The sequence below is a fragment of the Amblyomma maculatum genome, chromosome 11 (assembly GCF_055883805.1).
Source record: "Amblyomma maculatum isolate TAMU_Amacu chromosome 11, ASM5588380v1, whole genome shotgun sequence".
In the NCBI taxonomy this organism is placed as follows: domain Eukaryota; kingdom Metazoa; phylum Arthropoda; class Arachnida; order Ixodida; family Ixodidae; genus Amblyomma; species Amblyomma maculatum.
Window position 1 is genome coordinate 90604367 of NC_139354.1, and position 8745 is coordinate 90613111.

The following is an 8745-nucleotide window of genomic DNA, read 5'->3' on the forward strand; positions in this document are numbered from 1 at the left end:
ATAAGCTGTAGGTAGACTCCAAGTGAGTTTTGATAAAATTGTGTTGCCTTTTTAATGCCCGAAGAGCTGATTACTTCATTCGTGGCAAATACTATTCGCCTAATAAACCTCAAACTATTTTTGATATATATAGGAAAAAACACCAGTAGTATTTCAAAAAATAAAAAGCTAGCAATCTAAGCCCACAGCTCTGAATCATGAAATCGCGTTTTGAACATTTTTCACAGTGGTGCTTGTTTTTGCAGACCAAAACAAAATTCTAATAGTTTAAGTTGAGCTGAGTTACTGCTCAGTCTGTGCCGCTGGTAAAACGCTCACAGATCTGCATGTTTTTATAAAATCTTGTATGGTCGGCCAAACTGGCTTCGACATTAGATCGTATGCAGAGACTACCAGTGTCAAAATTTTAGAGGGCTGTGGAACAAATGCTTGATCTCATACTAAGGAGTACCTGCCTTCAGGTGGGCCGGAAGCCCGCCAGAAAACAAATATTTACACACATTCAAGGCCCTTCTATGCAAAATCGGTTTTCGAAAAAAAAATATTTTATTCCTGCTGAAAGGCTGGCAGCATCAGAGACACTTTGTCAGCGCTGTCCTGAAATCATGTTAATGCAGAGATTTGAGGAACCGCAGAGGGCAAGACGACACGGCTGAAGGACGCCTTGAGCCCAGTGTGCAGTGCCGGCCTTTCCGCTGCCTGCCCTTTACTTAGCCTTTTAGTGAACGCTGTAAAATTAAACTTGAAGACACGAAATGCAGAGAAAAGCATGCGGTCGCTTACGTTTATGTTTGTCATGGCGCCATTCGCGAATACTGAGCACGCAAAAGCGAAACCGACCGGGATGTTCAGAAATGTTTGTGGGAGTGCAATCGCACTTACACTTTTTAAAACACTTCGCTATCATAGAAGGAGTGGTAGTTTATTCTGAGGTGGAAGTGAGATGAACCAGAACCATCGCTTTTTATGCCGCTCGTATTGCCTCTTCATAAATGAAGACGATGCCGATTTCTAATAATTTTAATGAGGCAAATACTCTATACAAACATTATAATAAAGAAGTTACCGCCAAATGATCCCCAAGTGTCAAATTATAGCAGAATGTTTACAACGTGCATTTAGCGATACAACTATCGAATCATTCAATAATTTGACCTGGCATACATGTCCCCAGCTGCTGCGGTCACCAGCCACTAGAAATGCGTCGAGCGCGTTTACTAAGTTCCTGTTTTCAGATTTCGCTCGTTGGTTTCTTCGGTGAGCCAGTTAGGGTTAACCCCTGTCCAAAAAGGGGTTGCAAAGGGGATGCAGTCACGACAAATGCGCCTTCCAGCTGTCCAGCCACCTTCGTCATCAACGTTTACTTCCTCATGCCATTTAAATAGTCTGGAGAGATTTCTTTTCGCTTTCCCAGTAATTGTTATTTGCGTGCCATGCAAGGTGTGCGGGCTAGGGTGTTGTTTTTTATACATTCCTTGCTTTGCGTGTCCACCAATATGTCGCTTAGCTGAATAACTGGCTGTCTTGCTTTCCCATCACATCCAGCGGCGCGCTTCAGTAGGTTTGGCTGAGGGCCACAGCTTGAAATAGGTTCGTGTGGAAAATCGGCCATGATCTATAGCATATAATTGGATGATATATGGAAAGACTTCCTTGTGCCCAGAGATGAAAGAGCACATAAAATATCTTCAGACGGTAAAGTTCAATACAAATCCCGTTATGGCTTCATTTAGGTTGCGTCCGAATATCCCTTTTGACAACAGGCACACTAATATGGGGCTCTGTTATTAATACGGATCTTAAGTTTTTTTATATATATATATAGTAGCCTAGTGTTCACAAGCTGAAATGTAAGTGCGCTTTACTCAACTCTACCAAAAGCATAGTTTGCCTAATAACTTAAAATGGTGAATTGATCTTTACTCCTACAGGAATAAAGCAATTTTGTTTCTACGCCACGTGGAAAGAGGATATTTTTGTTCAGATTTTATTAAAACGGGCTGAGTGCAAGGCTGCGTTGCAGAGATAGCAATTTCTGCAAAGACCGCCGATTAGAAATGCATAGCCCTCCAGGGCGGCAGTGCAAGCAAGCGGCCCTATATATATCACACGTCGATGTCTCAAACCTCAGGACGTTTGGTTATGAGTCACGACTACTCACACCAAATGCAAGGTTTCCTGCTTCTTGGATTCTATGTTCTCAAATCACTGCCAGTTAATCACAATTAAGGGAACGAGCAAGAGTTGTATCATCCGATCTTTCTCATGGCCACGACATATTTCACGATTAGACGTGCCCTCCCAGCCCAACTTCACAAAGCCACCTGATGGTGGCTTTGTGAAGTTTAACACACCCATACACTCATTGTTATACACGCCATTAAGACTACTGTTTACATCAAACGTAATCGTGAGCATCCTAATCACCCTGGCGAAAACCACTGCAGGAAAAATATCTCCCCCTTGTTCCTCCACATAACCCGCTACTGTGAAACCTGGCACCTCCTCATCGCCCCAAATTTCCTGATCTTAAGCGTATGTAATCCCCCGGTCTCATGCACGCCGTTCAGAACCAAATAAATGTTCATACTAAGTCAATATAAAATTAAATGTCGTGTTACGTGTGAGACGCAATCATATATATTACTGTAACTACACGTACATTTATTTCTGCTGCAAACAACTCATTTACGGAGTAGTATGACAACCATACGGCATCGACGCCCAGAAAAGTCACAACGGTCTCCTTGTGGGTAACACAGATCCGCGCCAGCGGTTAGCGAGACGAGGAGTGGCGACAACGCTTTCATTAAATGCAATGGTTAAGATGCAACCTTCGAGCCGAGGAGCTGCTGACCGGCCACGTTTTACTCTTATTCCGAAATTCGGTTTGACCGCCTAGGCTCCGCCTTCCCCCCTGCGACTTTCTCCTTTCTTCCAACTGCACAACACGTGATGCGCTTTGATACTTTTGTGGTCATCCCATTCTACACTGTGGTTCTTTCAACACGGCATCTTTCAATGACATGATTCTCTTATCCTGCTATACCCCCCCCCCCCCCTGCAATACTTCAAAATATTTTAGACATCGTTACTTCTTTGATATTGGTTATATTACTTTTTCACCCTCACTACTGTTCTGAAAAATCCCGCCGCGCTGTTTAAGTAGTAATAGCGCTGCTAAATTTCGTTTTTAGACCCGAGCTTGATAAAGGCCGTTGCTAAGGCGTTTCGACAGAGGCAAACACAGTGCACCCGATTACTTTTCGACGGCTGTCAAGGTTAAAGAACACAAGACGTCTCTAGTCACCCCTAGTATTCGACCACGCTGTCACACTTTTTATGCGCTTCTATTGCTCGCTAAGCCGAACTCAATCAATAACAATAAGGCAAATATTTCACAGCATAACTTAATTGCTTATGTGTTCCGTCACGAGGTGATAGCACTGATTTATTTTATCACAAAATGACGTTCTTGGAACGAATTTTATGCTAATGCGAATTTTATGCGCATTTTATGGAAAGATCAGCATTTCTTGGCTTTCAAACAAGGTTTGGAAAACGACGTAATTTGTGTGATCATTTCAGAGAAGTGAAATAAAAAAGCTTATTTTCTCTTCTCTCTGAAATTTCGCTTCGTAAAATATTTTTTTCCTAACTGTAGAAGCTTGTCAGTCCAGTTGTTCTCTCTTATTGTAATCAGTGCAGCGTAGAAATGACTAGTTTTCTTTTGTTCTGCTGTAAATAGAAAGCGGTGATTCTTTATAATTTAGAAAAAAACACCTGGCCTACACTTTAATAGTCAGCGTACCACTGTCACGCATTGGTCCTTTATTTATACACACAGAACTCACGTGCTTTATATGCCACATGCTTTTGAGGCAACTCTGCATGCCAAGAAACTTCCCAATGTGTCACCTGAAAGACAGTGTTTTCATGAAAAACATAATAGAAGAACGCTTAAATAACATACATAAATGTGTAAGGAAATCTTGGCGCAGCTATATATCGCGTATTGAAAAAGCCGCCGAATGCAGGACAAATTTCCAACAGTTAAATCTTTGATTTATTGCGCTCAAATCTGCACCAGATGTGGAATACCGCAGTTTTGCTGAAAAAAAAAACGCATTTTCTAGAGGTGTAACGGCTCAGTAATTCTATGCTTCGCAAATTAGCCTGCTTTCTACGAATGTTAATCCCGCTTTATACACGCTCCCGTAGGTCATGCAGGTTCATTTTTGCGATGCGTTTTGGTGATTGTGTGTTGATTCCCTTTTCCAGGGCAGACGCAGCGGGCAGGCTCCGCGCACTTGCGCGGGAACACACACTCTCCTTGTGAAATTCTGGCCAGTTTGCGAACTGCCGCTTAAAATCTCTGGACCCTGATCTGAAGCTCCGCCTTCCACCTGGCCTACTCCGACGCGAAGAAACTTTGCTGTGCCGCCTGTGGGTTGGTGTAGCATTCACAAACTCGTATTCTTTTATGATAGGCATGGCAAACAGCCCTAAATGTACAAACTGTGGATGCGACGAGTCTATAGGCCCCATTCTTTGTGAGTGCCCGATATACAGTGAGGAAAGGCAGTGTCTGTGCCGTTCGCTGGAGCATCTAGATAGACGCCCATTCAGTGAAACTAAGATTTCAGATCCCTGGCCGTGGCGATCGTCTGTGGTGAAGGCCTCCCGGGCACTGCTCCGCTTTATGAGAAGCACAGGCCTAGTCGAAAGACTATGAGTTTGCTATGACATGACTGTAACGTGATGTGATGTGGCGTGTCTTTATGTGGCTGTGTTAACTTCAACTATCCCTCTCTCAAAACTTTTATATCCACTCATCCCCTCCCCCAGTGCAGGGTAGCAAACCGGTTGCTTTTACTGGTTAACCTCCCTGCCTTTCCTCCTCATCTTCCTCCTCCTCCTCTTCCTTTCGCGATGTGCTAAAGCGGGGGATCATCTTTGTGATACGCATGTACAATTGGGCAGCATAAAGCCGTTGTTAGACCCGCGTTCTCAACAGCAGTACAATTCACCTTCTGTTGAAATGAACGGCAGTTGGCGACATAGCGCGCAGGCACCCAATTGCAGTGAAAGGGTTGCCCACAGTTTTTTATGAACTTACAGCAGGGAGGGGGGGGGGGGGGGTCGCTCTATACCCTAGTCAACTGAGAGGATTGCTGCAAGTGTAGGCGCAGCAACGAACGAGTCGCCGGCATATCCGTCAGGTGTTTCAAATCGCACGGAAAGTTGTTGTACAGCCTAGTATAAATTCCAGCTCGAAATGTCAACGACACTCGACCGCCCGAAGCGGCATAAAAAAAAAAGAAATGAACGATGACTAAGGGATGACGCCGGACGTGCATCAGATGAATTTTCTTGACTCTGTGTCTGGTTCAGTGGTGGCGTACTCGAAAAAAACATGCGCAGAAATTTCAACTCATAACATGACGCGCGAAAATACTTTTTGAACTTCGTTCAAATTACGCCACTAAGCTTTCGTTCTACCCAGGATCGAGGTAATCACGCACAAGTTCAAGGAAATCCCTGAGGCACCCTTGTGTCTGCTTAGGTGCAGTGATGCGAAAACATTTATCTTACCAGTACCGATTATAGATGTGGCGTATTCGTTTCTTCATGAGTTCACCGTTTCTAACAGCATTTCGCACTAGCAATCAAGTCTAATATGAGGCTCGAGGCTCATTTGCTTCTTTGTGGTAAGAGCCGCATGAGACTGCTGTGATGCGCGCTTTCGCGTGAACCTTGCTCGATAGCGCTCTGTGTCTCTCCGGTAGATTCACTGTCTGTTTTGTTTTGACTTTTGCACGCGCCTATTTCGAAACACTTTGCTTGCCCTAAATAAACTGTTCTCGGAGTTCTTTCTCAATATTGCCATTTCTTTATCTTTTTCATCGACTGCCGCTGCTGTTTTTTTTTTCGGCATAATCCGGCGTCCTCACTATTGACAAAGATAATTACGGACTCGGTCAGTTGAAGTCGTCGTACAGTAGATTAAGCGCAATTGGCAGCAGACCGTTAGAAAAGTGGGTTGATCTCTGGTTTGGCAGAATTTGTTTTCCTAATATAATATATGGTTTGTGCGAATACTCTATGCCTACAAACAGGTGATAGGCTCTGCCGACACATCTACAATGAAGCAAGAAATTCATTCCCTTTGAAACGTCATCGTGAGGCGCGGTGTTGACAATTTGTTCTAGCTTTCTGCACAACATAAGATTAATTTCTATCCGTTCACCAGAAACAGCAATATAAAAGAAGAAATTTTCCAAACATTATACTAACATAGAGTTATTCAATTGTGAAACTAGGGTGGTTTACATTTCTCTTCTTTTTATTTACCGCAATAGAAAATTTGGAACAACACCTGACGTTCCAGTTTCTAAATACCTTGTGCTGTGAGATAAGATAAAAAAAATTGTAGGCATCATGCCAATTAATTTTGGAAGTAACGAATAAGCAATATACTTATTTGGTAATGAAAGTGCAATTACGGAGACTGCAGATATAGATGTGCGACAACTAAATACGCTCAGTTTTCTCTGCTTCCAAAATTGTTTTACTTTTAAGTAAAGCTATTTATTCAGATATTTTGTTATACAGTGTCCAACATTTCCTATTTCACTGCTCAGCCTTTCGCCTACAAAAAAAAGACCGGATTTTTTATCCGTAAATAGTGTGGGATAGCTGCTTCGATCTCCATCTATAAACCGTGTTACTTTTCAAGCAGGAGAAGCTTCACAGTGATGACACTTTAGAAACCTATTTCTATAAGGTTTAGGGATACATGCAGAAATGCAAAAAAGCCATTTAAAATCTATTGCCTCGGCTCGTAAACAGGTGGAAAATAAGTGACATACGAGTGTTTCTAGGCATTCTGATTCGATGCGCTTAAGGGACGTACGGGTACTCCTATTTATACATAAATACGATGATGTGGTGTTTAACATTAGATAAAAGAAGTGTTCGAATTTTTAACAACTACTGTAATAAATAGAAGGCTGAAAGCCGCTTTGTCGATATATTTTTAATACGAATTTTTCATAGGAGTTTACTCTCGAAGCGTACAATTCCACCAGTTTTCCCTAGCCTATAATCTACTCCTAAATGATATAGAAATCGGTGACGCTTATCTCGTTATATATCATTCTTAATTTGTTTTTATCCTGCGCACGCCTCTAGCTTTTTTCAACTCGAGGAAAAATCTGCAGTTCCAATTTCACGGAGGAAATGACTACAAGCAGAGCATCATTTAATTTGGTACACATTAAGTAAAAAGATTACTTGTGCTGCAAATGTGGAGGGAATTAGACATCTTTGAAGTTTTGCTTGGTATTCGTATGGTTGAGTGCATAAGAACGAGGCTGAGTGAAAAACTTGGGGAAACAATGATTAATAATCATAACGTTAACTGCCTTTATATTGCCACAAATTGTAACTATAACTAGTTGCTAATGTGCAGCGCCAAGCTAACAAAGGAACTTCTGCGAGCTTCACCACAAAATGTTATACAAAATAAACAAAAACAAGCTGTAGCTAAAGCTTAGCGATAAATTTTGAAGATGAGTGTTCCCGCTGGGAGATTTTGGGACATCCGCTTCTGCCTACCTACGCACAATTCAAGACGAAGGCTCTCCGGTCTTGTCTCCATTTACGACGATTTTATTTACCGCCACATTCCGCTTGCATTTGTGGTCACCGATGTTTGCTATGATTTACATATGTGATCCTGGACTGGGCCAATTGCTTGCGTACTGTATGAAGGAAAATGGTAGATTATCAGTGTATTATTATTGATCGAAGCGGCAAGAAATATCATACAGTGATGAACACATATACGGTTTTACTTTTGGCTGAGTAAAACTTTTGCTTGCGCTCTGGCTTCATCTGGCATAACCGAATATTACTCGATTCCATCAGTGAATCAGAAATACAGCAACACCTGGGCATCGAATGCCGCCAACAATACTACGCTCATTTTACCGTTGCAGACCTGCTATGCAACGTACAACTGAGCAATAGTAGTGTCACACGTGGAGCGGATACTCTACATAGCAGTGTCTATGGCGTACGCTCCTATCAAAACGTAAAAGCTGCAAACGAAACCTTACACAGGATTTAATAAACCAGCTCGATGAATATTTATTCTTGGAATTTGTAGCGTTATGAATTTGGTTTTTATGTTTATGTCTGTAAAAGCTTGACTTCGAAAAGATTATAATGATTTCGTAGTTTAGCAGCCTCCTGTTCTCTCTAGAGTGAGACTTAGTGTGGTTTTTTTTTGTTTCGTTTTTCATAGCATATCGTAGCATTGAAATTGTACTTACGCTATTTTCGCGTGCAGCTGTTGCCTGCCCTTGACATGCAAACGTTATCGCAGTTGGTGTGCGACTTTTGAGAAACCCCGTACGCACGCGGGTGTTCATAGAGAAATTCCCTTTTAAATCTCTGACTGTTATCAGTTTAAACTGTTCAGATGCATAACAAAACGCACATAGTTCTTTCTGTGCGGTGTTACAAGGTTATAAAACACAAGCCTTCAAAACCAGTCCTCACAGACACACACTTGTTCACCGCTGCAATAGGTTCTCAATTGAATTTGGGCGAAGTGATATTCATTGAAGCATAACAGTACAAAACGGGAGGACATAGAGAAAAGAGGCTCATTATTCGTATAAGGTGCTAGTTTTACAGCGTTTGCAGTCCTATTCTTCATTGACTACAACAGCTCTG